This window comes from Hylobates moloch, unplaced genomic scaffold (assembly GCF_009828535.3).
Source record: "Hylobates moloch isolate HMO894 unplaced genomic scaffold, HMol_V3 SCAFFOLD_20, whole genome shotgun sequence".
In the NCBI taxonomy this organism is placed as follows: Eukaryota; Metazoa; Chordata; class Mammalia; order Primates; family Hylobatidae; genus Hylobates; species Hylobates moloch.
Window position 1 is genome coordinate 30906830 of NW_026652295.1, and position 19547 is coordinate 30926376.

The 19547-nt window shown below is 40.0% G+C and overlaps 1 pseudogene; it reads right to left on the minus strand.

Annotated features, from left to right (window-relative positions):
- The window catches only part of LOC116459783 (HLA class II histocompatibility antigen, DRB1 beta chain-like), a 37451-nt pseudogene extending 18960 nt beyond the window's left edge, over nt 1–18491 (minus strand).
- Nucleotides 18492–19547: the final 1056 nt, after the last annotated feature.

The following is a 19547-nucleotide window of genomic DNA, read 5'->3' on the forward strand; positions in this document are numbered from 1 at the left end:
CTGAGCACCTTCTTCACAGATAAGAATGTTGAAAAATAAAAATATATGAAGTTGCCGTCACTGTAGCTTGCATGGTTAGCACTGCAGTCTATGCTCACGTGTCCAGCTTAGATTGCCATATTTAGCAAACAAAAATAGAGGGTGCCGAGTTAAATTTGGATTTCAAATACATTATTGTTGTTTATCTGAAGTTCGGATTTAACTGGGTATCCTGTACTTTATTTGGCAACCTTAGCCCAACTCGCTAATAATGCTCAGAAGGAGTGAATTTAATACTTCTTTGTGTTCTTTAACACATGCCTATGACAGCCTGCACATATGGAAGTTTTCAAATGATAAATGCAAAATGAATGAAAGTTTCTCCTTTACATCGGGGCTAGCAGACCTTGCATCTCTCTCCCACCCTGAGACATACCCTGTACATCTGAACATGAGAAATTCTATCAATAATTCAGACTCAGTCTAGTCACTATTCACTAATGGTGGTTGTAAGCTCAGGCTCTAGAATCAGGAATCTGAATTTAAACATGACCTCTTCTACTTGGGTTAATTTTAACAACCATGAACCTTTAAAAATATATATAAAATGGATCCAACAATAATATATTCCTCATACGATTATTGTTGAGGGTAAAACTAAGTAGTGACTCTTCTTAGTGCTGATAATATAATAATCACTCTAATATATTACCATTTTATTTTTACAATCCCTATAAAGGAAAGCTTCATTATTTTTCTATTCCTTAACTTCTAAAGCAAGTAACGTCTACATCATGATTTGGCAATTGTCTTTTATTAATTTATTACTAATTACCATTTTAAACACATGAGGGCAGAAACATTGGTTTATGTATAATAATTCATATGCCTAAACCTCACACAAAAGGAGAGTGCTGTCATCGAAGAGAGGGACTTCATATATACTCAGATTTAACTATTTCTAGCGCTAACTTTGTGACAGTGGGTAAGTTACTTATACCTTTTGAATTTTAGATTCCAAAGATGTATATGCTTTTAAATACCAAAGATATGATAGGATAGGTATTAGATTTCCACACCAAAATTTATAAGCCTGGTAATTAGTCACTGCAAAATGTTACAATACTCCACGCTGATACAGACCAGATTTGCTTTGTTACTCCATTCTCATCACCCAGAGTAATAACTAGTATATTCTAAGTCACTAATAAATATTGGCCGTATGAACTCATAGCCTTTTGCATAACCTGTCACCACTGTACACAGGGGCCTTCTAGTGCTTCATTGCCAATGACTGAGCATCTGTCTCTGGTTCACAGGTCATCCTGCTTTCCTTCAGCTTCTTTGTTCATTTTCTTTAGGTCCAGCTGGCTCCCTGATCCCAGAGCATAGTCTTTCCCTGAGGCTCGCTACTCAAAAGAGTCAAACTTCATCCAGCCCTCACTTCTTCCACCCGCTCTTCAAATGGTCCAGTCCACTTTCCATCCTGGATACTCCATTGACCGCAAATATCAACTCCTCCAAACCCAGCACTTGCTTCTCTGTCACGTTCTCACTTCACTCACCTGTCAGTGGTTCTCACCACAACTGGCCACTCCCTCACCTCAAAAAAATCATTTTTCTTTGATTCCCATGCATCACATTCTCTTGGGTTTTTTTCTCCAGCATCTCTGGGGAATCTTCTCAGTCCCTTATGCTGTCCTCTGGCCCTCTGATATTTTTTCTACACAAAAATCTATCTCCTTGTGATAGTTTACTGAGAATGATGTTTTCCAGTTTCATCCATGTCCCTACAAAGGACATGAACTCATCATTTTTTATGGCTGCATAGTATTCCATGGTGTATATGTGCCACATTTTCTTAATCCAGTCTATCGTTGTTGGACACTTGGGTTGGTTCCAACTCTTTGCTATTGTGAATAGTGCTGCAATAAACATATGTGTGCATGTGTCTTTATAGCAGCATGATTTATAGTCCTTTGGGTATATACCTAGTAATGGGATGGCTGGGTCAAATGGTATTTCTAGTTCTAGATCCCTGAGGAATCGCCACACTGACTTCCACAATGGTTGAACTAGTTTACAGTCCCACCAACAGTGTAAAAGTGGAGTGGGGGGAGGGGGGAGGGACAGCATTAGGAGATATACCTAATGCTAAATGACGAGTTAATGGGTGCAGCAAAACAACATGGCACATGGATACATATGTAACAAACCTGCACATTGTGCACATGTACCCTAAAACCTAAAGTATAATAATAATAAAAAAAAATCTATCTCCCTCTGCAACCTCTTCCACTTCCCTGGAATTTAACACAGAACCTGCATTGACCCCAACATAAATACCTCCAGCCCTGGCCTCACCCTGAACTCCTCTCTTATATTCAGTTGACTTCCTGATTGCTTCATGTGAGTTCAAAAATCATCTCAATTTTAATAAACACAATTGTCATTTCTAATCACCTACTTCAAATCATTTCCTCCCACATTCTTCCCTATTTCAATAAGCAGCACCACCAGCCACCTATTTATCAAGGCAAAATACTTAGAAATAAGTTACATTTAATCCATTAACAAGTCATGCAAAAAGACATCCCAAGTCTGTTCACTTTATCTGGATCTCTGTCTTTGTCACTACTACACTACATGAAGCCACAAATCTGTCTTCCCTGGAGAATTCTGCTGTTCTCCACTTGTGAACCCCAACAATCCAATCCCCACATAGTAGCTAGAATTATTTTTAAAATTGAATATTAATGGACTCTCCTTGTAACCTCCCAGGAGCTTCCAATATGTTTAAATAAAATTTAATTCCTTACTATGGCCACCAAGGCCAAATATGATGCAGCTCCTGACTTTCTCTCTCTCTTGCCTCATCTTCTGCCACTCATCCTTCAGCCCCTCTAACCTTCATTCTGTCTCTTCAACACAGCACACGCCTTCCCATTCCTTGGCCTTTCCCCTTTTCTGTCTGTCTGGAACACTCGTCCCTTAGATCTTCACATGGCTGTCTTATTGTTCTTGTCTCAGCTAAATGTGAGCCCTCCTCAGGGAGGGCTCCCAAACTACCTGCGAATCCAATGTGAAGTGAAGTTGGGTGAATCCAATTCTCTTTGTCCTATCATCCTGATGTCTTTTTTTAAAGGCAATATTGCTTTCTGAATTTTTCTTTTTTGTTAAATATTTATTGGGATATTGTCTGTCTCCTCTGGTATTGAGTTCCATGAGAGTAGGGATCTTTTTAATCTTATTAAGGTAGAATTCTCTGAGCCTAGAACAGAGACCAGAACATAACTTTTGCTCAGAAATATACCTGTGGTCTAAATGAATAAACCGAAGTTCTCGGAACTGATCACTCTGGGTATTCTAGAAAGCAGAAAAGGGCTCAAGCTCCTGCACCCTTTCATTCTAATGACATGCTATATCCCTTCTCCTCCCTATGAGAAATTAAGGCAAACTTCCTTTCTCTCCTCTTTCTAGTTGGAAGAAGGATTCACAGATAAGGAAACAGTGATTGTAAGAAAGAAAAAAATTTTCATTAAGAATTATCTCTTTTCTGCCAGGGCGGTGGCTCATGCCTGTAATCCTAGCACTTTGGGAGGCTGAGGCAGGTGGATCATGCAGTAAGGAGTTTGAGACCAGCCTGGCCAACATGGTGAAACCCCGTCTCTACTAAAAATACAAAAATTACCCGGGAGGTGGAGGTTGCAGTGAGTTGAGACTGCACCATTGCACTCCAGCCTGGGCAACAGAGCGAGACTCCACCCCCCCCCCCAAAAAAAAAAGAATTATCTGTTTTGATGGGTCTCATAGTGCCAAAAGTCTGAGCAAGTTTTAGGGATTTTTGGAAATGATGATGGCATAGTTAGGTAAAAAATAGAGAGGAATTTGAGGTATAGGTAAGCAGACATGAATAATTAAGGAAAGCAGAGGGCATGCTGAATCAAGCTCTAAAAATTGGGACATATCCCCAGTAGGACAATGAGTCCTCTTGACTTGCTTATTGGCTTTCAGCCCTATGGGATGTTAGCAACCTTTACAATCTGTCTGTAACCCCACTGAGGGTATATAGTTTGAACCATATGAAATTGCTGATATTTTATTATTTTGACTTACAAAAATAGAATTTGATATAATTTATCCTACATTAGTTGAATCCCTTCTTATAAGCTCAAGCCAGAGAATGTAGGAGAAACTAATTTAGAAAGATTCAAGCCAGGTTAGTAGCATTAGTGGCATTTCAGAGGATACCTTAAGTTCTTTAAGTTACTGAACAATACTCCATAGATGCTCCTTATCTGTAGGGTCATTCCAAGTACTAAGGGTCTCTACTCAACTCCAGTGTGTTTTTCCTAAGAGAAAGAGAGGGTACTAACCTCAATTTTTGTCAGAAATCTACAGTACAAAGATAAAGGGTTTACAAACATCGGAGTTAAGGGAGAAAAAAAGATAACGGGGGTGGCCTCTTAGTACATCCTCACACATTAGGGAGAGGCACCAACCTCACAGATCCTGTTGAGGACATGACACAAGATACTCTAATTTCTTTCAACCAGTTTTGTAGTTCTCCTTGTAGGGATCTTTCACCTCCCTAGTTAGCTGTATTCCTAGGTATTTTATTCTTTTTTGTGGCAATTGTGAATGGGAAGTCATTTGTGATTTGGCTCTTGGCTTGACTGTTATTGGTGTGTAGGAATGCTAGCGAGTTTTGCACATTGGTTTTGTATCCTGAGACTTTGCTAAAGTTGCTTATCAGCTTAAGAAGCTTTTGGGCTGTGACTATGTGGTTTTCTAGATATTGGATGATGTTCTCTGCAAACAAGGATAGTTTGACTTCCTCTCTTTCCACTTGAATGCACTTTATTTCTTTCTCTTGCCAGATTGCCTGGGCCAGAACTTCCAATACTACATTAAATAGGAGTGGTGAGAAAGGCCATTCTTGTCTTGTGCCAGTTTTCAAGGGGAATTCTTCCAGCTTTTGCCCATTTAGTATGAAGTGATTGTGGGTTTGTCCTATATGGCTCTTAACATTTTGAGGTATGCCCCTTCAATGCCTTTTTGAGAGTTTTTTACATGAATGGATGTTGAATTTTATTGAAACCCTTTCTCCATTTATTGAGATAATTATGCGGTTTTTGTCTTTCATTCTATTTATGTGATGAATCACATTTATTGATTTATGCATGTTAAACCAACCTTGCATCCCCAGGGATAAAGCCTCGTTCTTCATGGTGGATAAGCTTTTTGACGTACTTCTATATTCAATTTGCCAGTATTTTGTTGAGGATTTTGCGTCAATGTTCATCAATGATATCGGCCTGAAGTTTTCTTTCTTTCTTTCTTTTTTTTTTTAAACATTAAGTTCTGGTGTACATGTGCAGAACGTGCAGGTTTGTTACATAGGTATATACATGCCATGGTGGTTTGCTGCACCCGTCAACACATTATCTACATTAGATATTTCTCCTAATGCTATCCCTCCCCTAGCCCCTATCCCCCGACAGGCCCCAATGTGTGATATTCTCCTCCCTGTGTCCATGTGTTCTCATTGTTCAGCTCTCACTTATGAGTGAGAACATGTGGTATTTGGTTTTCTGTTCTTGTGTTAGTTTGCTGAGAATGATGGTTTCCAGCTTCATCCATGTCCTTCCAAAGGACATGAACTCATCCTTTTTTATGGCTGCATAGTATTCCATGGTGTAAATGTGCCACATTTTCTTTATCCAGTATATCATTGATGAGCATTTGGGTTGGTTCCCAGTCTTTGCTATTGTGAACAGTGCCACAATAAACATATGCGTGCATGTGTCTTTATAGTAGAATGATTTATAATCCTTTCGTTAGGGCCAGGCGTGGTGGCTCATGCCTGTAATCCCAGCACCTTGGGAAGCTGAGGTGTGTGGATAATGAGGTCAGGAGATTGAGATCATCCTGGCTAACACGGTGAAACCCCGTCTCTACTAAAAATACAAAAAATTAGCTGGCCGTGGTGGCAGGCACCTGTAGTGTCAGCTACTCAGGAGGCTGAGGCAGGAGAATGTTATGAACCAGGGAAGCGGAGCTTGCAGTGAGCGGAGATGGTGCCACTGCACTGCAGCCTGGGCAACAGAGTGAGACTCCATCTCAATAAATAAATAAATAAAATCCTTTGGATATATACCCAGTAATGGGATTGCTGGGTCAAATGGTATTTCTAGTTCTAGATCCTTGAGGAATCACCACACTGTCTTCCACAATGGTTGAACTAATTTACACCCACCAATGTGTAGAAACATTCCTATTTCTCCACATCCTCTCCAGCGTCTATTGTTTCCTGACTTTTTGATGATCACCATTCCAACTGGCATGAGATGGTATCTCATTGTGGTTTTGATTTGCATTTCTCTAATGACCAGTGATGATGAGCATTTTTTCATATGTTTGTTGGCTGCATAAATTCTTCTTATGAGAAGTGTCTGTTCATATCCTTCCCCCAGTTTTTGACTGGGTTGTTTTTTCGTGTAAATTTGTTTAAGTTCTTTGTAGATCCTGGATATTAGCCCTTTGTCAGATGGATAGATTGCAAAATTTTTCTCACATTCTGTAGGTTTCCTGTTCACTCTGATGATAGTTTCTTTTGCTGTGCAGAAGCTCTTTAGTTTAATTAGATCCCATTTGCCTATTTTGGCTTTTGATGCCATTGCTTTTGGTGGTTTAGTCATGAAGTCTTTACCCATACCTATGTCCTGAATATTATTGCCTAGGTTTCCTTCTAGGGTTTTTATGGTTTTAGGTCTTACATTTAAGTCTTTAATCCATCTTGAGTTAATTTTTGTATAAGGTGTAAAGAAGGGATCCAGTTTCAGCATTCTGCATATGGCTAGCCTATTTTCCCAACACCATTTATTAAATAAGGAACCCTTTCCCCATTGCTTGTTTTTTTCAGGTTTGTTAAAGATCAGATTGTTGTAGATGTGTTACTTCTGAGGTCTTACTTCTGAGGCCTCACTTCTGTTCCACTGGTGTATATATCTGTTTCGGTACCATTACCATGTTGTTTTTGTTACTGCAGCCTTGTAGTATAGTTTGAAGTCAGGTATTGTAATGCCTCCAGCTTTGTTCTTTTTGCTTAGGATTGTCTTGGCTATGTGGGCTCTTTATTGCTTCCATATGAAGTTTAACGTAGTTTTTTCCAATTCTGTGAAGAAAGTCAACTGTAGCTTGATGGGGATAGCATTGAGTCTATAAATTACTTTGGGCAGTATGGCCATTTTCATGATATTGATTCTTCCTATCCATGAGCATAGAATGTTTTTCTATTTGTTTATGTCCTCTCTTATTTCCTTGAGCAGTGGTTTGTAGTTCTCCTTGAAGAGGTCCTTCACATCCTTTGTAAGTTGTATTCCCAGGTATCTTATTCTCTTAGTAGCAATTGTGAATGGGAGTTCACTCATGTTTTAGCTCTCTGTTTGTCTGTTATTGGGTGTATAGGAATGCTTGTGATTTTTGCACACTGATTTTGTATCCTAAGACTTTGCTGAAGTTGTTTTATCAGCTTAAGAAGATTTTGGGGCTGGGCGCGGTGGCTCACGCTTGTAATCCCAGCACTTTGGGAGGCCGAGGCGGGCGGATCACGAGGTCAGGAGATCGAGACCACGGTGAAACCCTGTCTCTACTAAAAATACAAAAAAATTAGCCGGGCGTGGTGGCAGGCGCCTGTAGTCCCAGCTACTCGGAGAGGCTGAGGCAGGAGAATGGTGTGAACCCGGGAGGCGGAGCTTGCAGTGAGCCGAGATTGTGCCACTGCACTCCAGCCTGGGTGACAGAGCCAGACTCCGTCTCAAAAAAAAAAAAAAAAAAAAAAAAGAAGATTTTGGGCAGAGATGAAGGAGTTTTCTAAATACACAATTATGTCACCTGCAAACAGAAAATTTGGCTTCCTCTTTTCCTAGTTGAACACCCTTTATTTCTTTCTCTTGCCTGATTGCCCTGGCCAGAACTTCCTATACGATGTTGAAGGAGTAGTGAGAGAGGGTATTCTTGTCTTGTACTGGTTTTCAAAGGCAATGCTTCCAGTTTTTGCCCATTCAGTATGCTATTGTCCGTGGGTCTGTCATAAATAGCTCTTATTATTTTGAGACACGTTCCATCAATACCTAGTTTATTGAGAGTTTTTAGCATGAAGTGCCGTTGAATTTTGTTGAAGGTAGATAAATCCACAAAGATGGGGAGAAAGCAGTTCAAAAAGCTGCAAATTTGAAGAACCAGAACGTTTTTTCTCCTCCAAAGGAATATAATTCCTCACCAGCAAGGGAACAAAACTGGACGGAGAATGAGTTTGACAAATTGACAGAAGTACGCTTCAGAAGGTGGGTAATAAAAATCTCCTCTGAGCAAAAGGAGCATGTTCTAACCCAATGCAAGAAAGCTAAGAACCTTGAAAAAGTGTTAGAGAATTGCTAAGTAGAATAACCAGTTTAGAGAAGAACATAAATGACCTGATGGAACTGAAAAACACAGCACGAGAACGTGGTGAAACATACACAAGCATCAATAGCTGAATCGATCAAGTGGAAGAAAGGATATCAGAAATTGAAGATCAAATTAATGAAATAAAGTGTGAAGACAAGATTAGAGAAAAAAGAGTGAAAAGAAACAAAGCCTCCAAGAAATATGGGACTATGAGAAAAGATGAAATATACATTTGACTGGTGTACCTGAAAGTGACGGGGAGAATGGAACAAGTTGGAAAACACTCTTCAGGATATTATCCAGGAGAACTTCCCCAACCTAGCAAGACAGGCCAAGATTCAAATTCAGGAAATACAGAGAACACCACAAAGATATTCCTCGGGAAGAGCAACCCCAAGACACATAATCATCAGATTCACCAAGGTTGAAATGAAGGAAGAAATATTAAAGGCAGCCAGAGAGAAAGGTCAGGTTACCCACAAAGGGAAGCCCATCAGCCTAACAGCAGATCTCTCTGCAGAAACCCTACAAGCCAGAATAGAGTGGGGGCCAATACTCAACATTCTTACATAAAAGAATTTTCAACCCAGAATTTCATAACCAACAAAACTAAGCTTCATAAGCGAGGGAGAAATAAAATCCTTTACAGACAAGCAAATGCTGAGAGATTTTGTCACTACCAGGCCTGCCTTCCAAGAGGTCCTGAAGGAAGCACTGAATATGGAAAGGAATAACTGGTACCAGCCACTACAAAAACATTCCAAATTGTAAAGACCATTGATGCTATGAAGAAATTGTGTCAACTAATGGGCAAAATAATTAGCTAGCATCATAAATACAAGATCAAATCCAGACATAACAATACTAACCTTAAATGTAAAGGGGCTAAATGTCCCAATTAAAAGACACAGACCAGCAAACTGGATAAAGAATCAAGATGCATCGGTGTGCTGTATTCAGGAGACCCAACTCATGTGCAAAGACATACATAGGCTCAAAATAAAGGGATGGAGGAATATTTACCAGGCCAATGGAAAGCAGAAAACAGCAGGGGTTGCAATCCTAGTCTCTGATAAAAGAGGCTTTAAACCAACAAAGATCAAAACAGACAAAGAAGAGCATTACATAATGGTAAAGGGATCAATGCAAATATAAGAGCTAACTATCCTAAATATATATGCACCCAATACAGGAGCACCCAGATTCATAAAGCAAGTTCTTAGAGACCTACAAAGAGACTAAGACTCCCACACAATAATAGTGAGAGACTTTAACACCCAACTCTCAATATTAGACAGATCAATGAGACAGAAAATTAAAAAGGATAGCCAGGACTTGAACTCAGCTCTGGTCCAAGCAGACCTAATAGACATCTACAGAACTCTCCACTCCAAATCAACAGAATATACATTCTTCTCAGCACCACATCACACCTGCTTTAAAATTGACCACATAATTGGAAGTAAAACACTCCTCAGCAAATGCAAAAGAATGGAAATAATAACAAACAGTCTCTCAGACCACAGTGCAATCAAATTAGAACTCAGGATTAAGAAACTCACTCAAAACCTCACAACTACATGGAAACTGAACAACCAGCTTCTGAATGACTACTGGGTAAATAACAAAATGAAGGCAGAAATAAAGATGTTCTTTGAAACCAATGAGAACAAAGACACCAAGGTACCAGAATCTCTGAGACACATTTAAAGCAGAGTGTAGAGGGAAATTTATAGCACTAAATGCCCACAAGAGAAAGCAGGAAAGATATAAAATCAACACCCTAACATCACAATTAAAAGAACTAGAGAAGTAAGGGCAAACAAATTAAAAAGCTAGCAGAAGACAAGAAATAACTAAGATCAGAGCAGAACTGAAGGAGACAGAGACATAAAAAACCCTTCAAAAAATCAATGAATCCAGGAGCTGGTTTTTTGAAAAGGTCAACAAAATAGATAGACTGCTAGTCAGGATAATAAAGAAGAAAAGAGAGAAGAATCAAATACATGTAATAATAAATGATAAATGGGATATCATCACTGATCCCACAGAAATACAAATTACCATCAGAGAATACTATAAACACCTCTATGCAAAAAAACTAGAAAGTCTAGAAGAAATGGCTAAATTCCTGGACATATAAACCCTCCCAAGACTAAACCAGGAAGAAGTCAAATCCCTGCATAGACCAATAACAAGTTCTGAAATTGAGGCAGTAGTTAATAGCCTACCAACCAAAAAAAGTCCAGGACCAGATGGATTCACCACTGAATTCTACCACAGGTACAAAGAGGAGCTGGTACCATTCCTTGTGAAACTATTCCAAACAATAGAAAAAGACGTAATCCTCCCTAACTCATTTTATGAGACCAGCATCATCCTGATACCAAAACCTGGCAGAGACACAACAAAAAAAGAAAATTTCAGGCGAGTATCCCTGGTGAACAGCTATGTGAAAATCCTCAATAAGATACTAGCAAACTGAATCCAGCAGCACATCCAAAAGCTTATCCACCATGATCAAGCTGGTTTCATCCCTGGGATGCAAGGTTGGTTCAATGTATGCAAATCAATAAATGTAATCTATCACATAAACAGAAGCAATGACAAAAACCATTAGATTATTTCAATAGATGCAGAAGTTCTTTTCTGTGTGTGTCTCTAACAGGTTTTGGTATCAGGATGATGCCGGCCTCATAGAATGAGTTAGGGAGGAGTTTCTCCTTTTCAACTTTTTCAAACACTTTCAGCAGGAATGATATTAGGTCTTCTTTGTACATCTGGTAGAATTCAACTGTGAATTCATCATGGGTTTTTTTGGTTAGTAGGCTATTTATTACTGCCTCAATTTCAGAAATTGTTATTGGTCTGTTCAGGGATTCAATTTCTTCAGGGTTCAGTCTTGAGAGAGTGTATATGTCCAGGAATTTGCCCATTTCTTCTAGATTTTCTAGTTTATGTGCATAGAAGTTTTATAATATTTTCTGAGGCCGGGCACGGTGGCTCACGCCTGTAATCCCAGCACTTTGGGAGGCCGAGGCGGGCGGATCACAAGGTCAGGAGATTGAGACCATCCTGGCTAACGCGGTGAAACCCCGTCTGTACTAAAAAAACCACAAAAAATTAGCCGGGCGTAGTGGCGGGTGCCTATAGTCCCAGCTACTTGGGAGGCTGAGGCAGGAGAATGGCATGAACCCGGGAGGTGGAGCTTGCAGTGAGCAGATATCGCACCACTGCACTCCAGCCTGGGCGAGAGCAAGACTCCGTCAAAAAAAATATATATATATATTTTCTAATGGTTATTTGTATTTCTTGGGGGGATCAGTGATAATATCCCCTTTATAATTTTTGATTGTCTTTATTTGAATTTTTTTCTCTTTTCTTTGTTAGTCTAGCTAATGGTCTATCTATTTTATTAATTTTTTCATAAAACCACCTCCTAGATTTGTTGACCTTTTAAATGCTTTTCCTGTCTTTAGGTCCTTCACTTCAGCTCTGATTTTGGTTATTTCTTTATAATTATTATTATACTTTAAGGTCTGGGGTACATGTGCAGAACGTGCAGGTTTGTTACATAGGTATACATGTGCCATGGTGGTTTGCTGCAACCGTCAACCCATTATCTACGTTAGGTATTTCTCCTAATGCTATCTCTCCCCTAGGCCCCCACCCCTCGACAGACCCCAGTGTGTGATGTTCCCCTCCCTGTATCCATGTGTTCTGATTGTTCAACTCCCACTTATGAGTGAGAACATACAGTGTTTGGTTTTTTGTTCTTGTGTTGGTTTGCTGAGAACGATGGTTTCCAGCTTCATCCATTTCCCTCCAAAGGACATGAACTCATCCTTTTTTATGGCTGCATAGTATTCCATGGTGTATATGTGCTGCATTTTCCTTATCCAGTCTATCATTGATGGGCATTTGGGTTGGTTCCTAGTCTTCGCTATTGTGAACAGTGCTGCAATAAACATACATGTGCATGTGTCTTTATAATAGAATGATTTATAATCCTTTGGATATATACCCAGTAATGGGATCTCTGGGTCATATGGTATTTCTAGTTCTAGATCCTTGAGGAATCACCACACTGTCTTCCACAATGGTTGAACTAATTTACACCCCACCAACAGTGTAAAAGCATTCCTATTTCTCCACATCCTCTCCAGCATCTATTGTTTCCTGACTCTGTGTGTGTGTGTGTGTGTGTGTGTGTGTGTGTGATGGAGTCTCGCCCTGTCACCCAGGCTGGAGTGCAGTGGCGCCTTGTCGGCTCACTGCAACCTCTGCCACCTCCCAGGTTCACGCTATTCTCCTGCCTCAGGCTCCCGAGTAGCTGGGACTACAGGCACCTGCCACCATGCCCGGTTTTTGGTTTTTTTTTTTTGTATTTTTAGTAGAGACAGGGTTTTACCGTGTTAGCCAGGATGGTATCGATCTCCTGACCTCATGATCTGCCCACCTCGGCCTCCCAAAGTGCTGGGATTATAGGCATGAGCCACTGTGCCCGGCCTGTTTCCTGACTTTTTAATGATTGCCATTCTAACTGGCATGAGATGGTATCTCATTATGGTTTTGATTTGCAGTTCTCTAATGACCAGTGATGATGAGCATTTTTCCATATGTTTGTTGGCTGCATAAATGTCTTCTTTTGAAAAGTGTCTGTTCGTATCCTTTTCCTCCTTTTTGATGGGGTTGTATGTTTTTTTCCTGTAAATGTAAGATCTTTGTAGATTTCTTTAGCCATTTGTCAGATGGATAGATTGGAAAAATTTTCTCCCATTCTGTAGGCTGCCTCTTCACTCTGATGATAGTTTCTTTTGCTGTGCAGAAGCTCTTTAGTATAATTAGATCACATTTGTCTGTTTTGGCTTTTGATGCCATTGCTTTTGGTGATTTAGTCATGAAGTCTTTGCTCCTGAATATTATTGCCTAGGTTTTCTTCTAGGGTTTTTATGGTTTTAGGTCTTATGTTAAGTGTTTAATCCATCTTGAGTTAAATTTTCTATACAGTGTAAAGAATGGATCCAGTTTTAGCTTTCTGCATACGGCTAGTCAGTTTTCCCAACACCATTTATTAAATAAGGAACCCTTTCCCCATTGCTTGTTTTTTTCAAGTTTGTCAAAGATCAGATTGTTGTAGATGTGTGGTGTCATTTCTGAGGCCTCTGTTCTGTTCCATTGGTCTGTATATCTGTTTTGGTACCAGTAGCATACTGTTTTTGTTACTGTAGCCTTGTAATATAGTGTGAAGTCAGGTAGCGTGATGCCTCCAGCTTTGTTCTTTTTGCTTAGGATTGTCTGGGCTATGCGAGCTCTTTTTTGGTTCCACATGAAAGTTAAAGTAGTTTTGGGCCAGGTGCAGTGGCTCACGCCTGTAATCCCAGCACTTTGGGAGGACAAGGTGGGTAGATTGCTTGAGGTCAGGAGTTCAAGATGAGCCTCACCAACATGGTTAAATCCCATCTCTACTAAAAATACAAATATTAGCCAGGCATGGTGGTGGGTGCCTGTAATCCCAGCTACTTGGGAGGCTGAGGCTGGAGAATCGCTTGAATCCTGGAGACAGAGGTTGTAGCTGAAATCACGCCACTGCACTCTAGGCTGAACGACAGACAAGACTTCGTCTCAAAAAACAAAAAAGAAAAGAAAAAGAAAAAGAAAAACAATAAATTTAAAGTAGTTTTTTCCTGTTCTGTGAAGAAAGTCAACAGTTACTTGTTGAGGATAGCATTGAATCTATAAATTACTTTGGGTAGTATGGCCATTTTCACAATATTGATTCTTCCTATCCATGAGCATGGAATGTTCTTCCATTTGTTTGTGTCCATTTATTTCCTTGAGCAGTGGTTTGTAGTTCTCCTTGAAGAGGTCCTTCACATTCCTTGCTTTATTCCTAGGTGTTTTATTCTCTTTGTAGCAATTGTGAAGGGGAGTTCACTCATGATTTAGCTCTCTGTTTGTCTGTTATTGGTGTATAGGAATGCTTGTGATTTTTGCACATTGATTTTGTATCCTGAGACTTTGCTGAAGTTGTTTTATCAGCTTGAGGAGATTTTGGGCTGAGAAAATAGGGTTTTCTAAATATACAATCATGTCACCCGCAAACAGAGACAATTTAACTTCCTCTTTTCCTAATTGAACACCCTTTATTTCTTTCTCTTGCCTGATTGCCCTGGCCAGAACTTCCAATACTATGTTGGATAGGAGTGGTGAGAGAGGGCATCCTTGTCTTGTGCTGGTTTTCAAAGGAAAGTCTTTCAGTTTTTGCCCATTCAGTATGCTATTGTCTGTGGGTCTGTCATAAATAGCTCTTACTATTTTGAGATGCGTTCCATCAATACCTAGTTTATTGAGAGTTTTTAGTATAAAGAGTTGTTGAATTTTGTCGAATGCCTTTTCTGCATCAGTTGAGATAGTCATGCGGTTTTTGTCATTGCTTTTGTTTATGTGATGGATTACGTTTATTGATTTGCATATGTTGAACCAGCATTGCATGCCAGGGATGAAGCCAACTTGATCATGGTGGATAAGCTTTTTGATGTGCTGCTTGATTCAGTTTGCCAGTATTTTATTGAGGATTTTCACATCGATGTTCCTCAGGGACATTGGCCTGAAATTTTCATTTTTTGTTATGTCTCTGCCAGGTTTTGGTATCAGGATGATGCTGGCCTCATAAAATGAGTTAGGGAGGATTCCCTCTTTTTCTATTGTTTAGAATAGTTTCAGAAGAAATGGTATCAGCTCTTCTTTGTACCTGTGGTAGAATTCAGCTGTGAATCCATCTGGTCCTGGACTTTTTTTGGTTGGTAGGCTATTAACTACTGCCTCAATTTCAGAACTTGTTATTGGTCTATTCAGAGATTCAACTTCTTCCTGGTTTAGTCTTGGGAGAGTGTATATGTCCAGGAATTTAGCCATTTCTTATAGATTTTCTAGTTTATTTACATAGAGGTGTTTATAGTATTCTCTGATGGTAATTTGTATTTCTGTGGGATCAGTGATGATATCCCATTTATCATTTATTATTACATGTATTTGTTTCTTCTCTCTTTTCTTCTTTATTATCCTGAGTAGCAGTCTATCTATTTTGTTGATCTTTTCAAAAACCAGCTCCTGGATTCATTGATTTTTTTCAAGGGTATTCGTGTCTCTATCTCTTTCAGTTCTGCTCTGATCTTAGCTATTTCTTGTCTTCTGCTAGCTTTTTAATTTGTTTGCTCTTGCTTCTCTAGTTCTTTTAATTGTGATGTTAGGGTGTTGATTTTATATCTTTCCTGCTTTCTCTTGTGGGCATTTAGTGCTATAAATTTCCCTCTACTTTAAAGCTGAATTAGTTTCTAAAATTGAATATGAATTGACTCTCCTTGTAACCATCCAGTAGTGTCTCACATCTATGTAAATAAAATTCAGGCTGGGTACAGAGGCTAATGACTGTAATCCCAGCACTTTGGGAAGCCAAGGCAGGCAGATTACCTGAGGTCAGGAGTTTGAGACCAGCCTGGCCAACATGGTAAAACCCTGTCTCTACTAAAAATACTAAAAAAATTAGCCTGGCATGGTGGCAGGCGCCTGTAATCCTGGCTACTTGGGGGCCGAGGCAGGAAAATCACATGAGCCCAGGAGGCAGAGTTTGCAGTGCCATGCCATTGCACTCCAGCCTGGGCAACAAGAACGAAACTCTATCTCAAAAAATAAATAATGAAATAAAAAAATGAAAATAAATAAAATAAAATTCAAATTTCTTACCATGGGCATCAGAGCCTAATATGATGAGGCTCCTGACTTCCTCTCTGCTTCCTACCTCATCTTCTGCCTCTCCATTTCCTTGAATGCTGTAGTTCAGTCCCTCTAGCCTTCTTTCTGTCCCTGCACATAATTTCCCACACCAGGGCTTCCCCCCCCGCCCCCACATTCTGTCTCCCTGGAACTTTCGTCCCTTAGATCTTCACATGGCTCTCTACTTACTTTGTTGTCTCAGCTGAATATCACTTTCTCAGGCAGAGCTTTCTAAACACATGAATAAAGTTGGGTGAATCTATTTCTCTCTTTTCCACAAACCTGATATCTTTTCTTCAGTGCACTATTGCTCTCTAATGTTATCTTCTTTGTTAAATGCGTATTGGGTTAATATCTGTCTCCTCTACTGTTGCGTAACTTCCATGAGAGTCGGGACCCTCTCTATCGTAATCAAATAGAATGATTTGAACTTAGAATGGAGCCGAGTACACAGGAGCTGCTGAGAAAAATTAGTGTGGTTTACATGAATAAACCAGGGATCTGGGAACTGATCACTGTTTGGATCCTGGAAAGCAAGAAGGAGCTCAAACACCAGCACTCTTTCATTTTGATGTCACACTAGACCCCTTCTCCTCCCGGTGTGAAATACAGGCAAAGTTCTTCTTTCTCCTCCTTCTAGTTGGAAGAATTCACAGATAAAGATTAACAGTGACTTAAGAAATAATAAATTTTTAAATTAAGATTCATCTTTTTTTTGCCTGGGTGCGGTGGCTCACACCTATAACCCTAGCATGTTGGGAGGTCAAGGCAGGAGGACTGCTTGAGTCCAGCAGTTTAAGACCAGCCTGGGTAACATAGCAAAGTCTCATCTCTAGCAAAATTACAAAAATCAGCTGGGCATGGTTTCCTGCCTGTAGTGCCCACTACTCTGGAGGCTGAGGAGGAGGCTTTCTTGAGCCTGGGAGGCAGAGGTTGCAGTGAGCCTAGATCATAACACTGAACTACAGCATTGGTAACAGAGCCAGGCCTTGTCTCAAAAAAAGGAAAAAGTCTCTTTCAATGGATCTCATAGTGCTCTGGGTCTGTGCATGCTTTAGGGATTTCTGGAAATGATGACAACATAGTTGGGGAAAAATAAAAACTAGAGAAGAGGTAAGCAGACATGGCTAATTAAGAAAGCTGAGGGCATGAGGGGTGAACCTATGAAATTTAGGACAAGACCCCAGTAAGACACTGAGTTCCCAGGACTTTCTCATTGACTTTCAGCCCTAAGAGATGTGAACAATGTCCACATTGTCTCTGTAACCCCACACAGTATATAGTTTGAACATTATTAAATTTCTGATATTTGACTGTTTTTGACTTACAAAAATAGAATTTCATATGATTTATCCTGCGTTCGTTGAATCTCTTCTTGTTATGTCTAGTTAGAGAAGTAGGACATGTAGGAGAAATTTCTATAGAAAGGTTAAAAGAGATTCATAATAAACACTAACCTGGGCCAGGTTTTCAGAGGATGCCTCAAGTTCTTTAGGCACCAAAGAACACCCCAGAGATGCTCTTTATCTGTAGGGTGACTCCAAGTACTAAAGATCTCAGCTTCAGTTCCAGGGATTTTTTCCCCATAAGAAAGAAAGAGCACTAAGTATGACTTCTGTCAGAGAACCTACATACACTACAGGCATACAGGCTTTATAAGATTGAAGTTCAGAAAGAAAAAGAAAGGAGATAATGGGGAGGCCACTGGTACATCCTCGCATTTGAGGAAGAGGGGCCAACACCAAAGTTCCTGTGGAGGACAAAACCCAGGATTGTCTAAGAGAGACCCTTTGAATTTCCTTGACTCCCACAAAATTTTCAGAAAAAATCTCATTTTGTCTGACATAAGTCAACATAATAAAGGGAAGTGCTATGTGGGGAATTTATTTTAGCACCCTTATTTCCAAATCTTCTGAAGACCCTGAGGACATGTGATGCAAAGGTTTTATTGGTGGAGATTTGAAAACAAATGACCTGTACAAAGGCCCCTTACACAAGTCTCATGGAGAGGGCAAGTAGCAAAGCTCCTTTTGTGGTGGAAATAATTTGGGATACAATAATAAAGATGGGCAATCTCTGATGAAAACGTCACAAAGCCTTAAGGGACATGGCCTGGGCACAATGTTAACAAAACTTCCTATTTTCCCCACCCCATAGTAGCTCAGCACCCACAATGTGCACTTATGTCAGATGTCCCCAGCCAAAGCCAGTGGGGAGCTCGGCACCACTAGTGTCACTGTCAGAGCTACCATGCAGGAGCCTCCAGGGAGCTTCAGACACACCATGCTGGAGAAGAGGACAGGGCCAGGGGCCAGAGGAGTAGACAAGTCTTACTCAGGAAGAACTATGAACCCCTCCACCCACATTCCAAATTATAGGGAGGAAGTTACTGATTCCCTTGCTCCTGGGTTGTGTAATCTTGTGTTGGAGAACCAATCAGCATCTGAGTTCAATAGCATCATCAGTTGCTGGTCAGACATGCTGTATGAAGGTCCTCTTCTGAAACAGAATTTCCTTCTTTAAAGTATTGTTTTAAATTAGTACTTGAAGGGATCCAGTTTCAGCTTTCTACATATGGCTAGCCAGTTTTCCCAGCACTATTTATTAAATAGGGAATCCTTTCCCCATTTCTTGTTTCTGTCAGGTTTGTCAAAGATCAGATAGTTGTAGATATGTGGTATTATTTCTGAGGGCTCTGTTCTGTTCCATTGATCTATGTCTCTGTTGTGGTACCAGTACCATGCTGTTTTGGTTACTGTAGCCTTGTAGTATAGTTTGAAGTCAGGTAGCGTGATGCCTCCAGCTTTGTTCTTCCAGCTTAGGATTGACTTGGCGATGCAGGCTCTTTTTTGGTTCCATATGAACTTTAAAGTAGTTTTTTCCAATTCTGTGAGGAAAGTTATTGGTAGCTTGATGGGGATGGCATTGAATCTATAAATTACCTTGGGCAGTATGGCCATTTTCACGATATTGATTCTTCCAACCCATGAGCATGGAATGTTCTTCCATTTGTTTGTATCCTCTTTTATTTCATTGAGCAGTGGTTTGTAGTTCTCCTTGAAGAGGTCCTTCACATCCCTTGTAAGTTGGATTCCTAGGTATTTGATTCTCTTTGAAGCAATTGTGCATGGGAGTTCACTCATGATTTGGCTCTCTGTTTGTCTGTGATTGGTGTACAAGAATGCTTGTGATTTTTGTACATTGATTTTGTATCCTGAGACTTTGTTGAAGTTGCTAATCAGCTTAAGGAGATTTGGGGCTGAGACAATGGGGTTTTCTAGATATACAATCATGTCATCTGCAAACAGGGACAATTTGACTTCCTCTTTTCCTAATTGAAT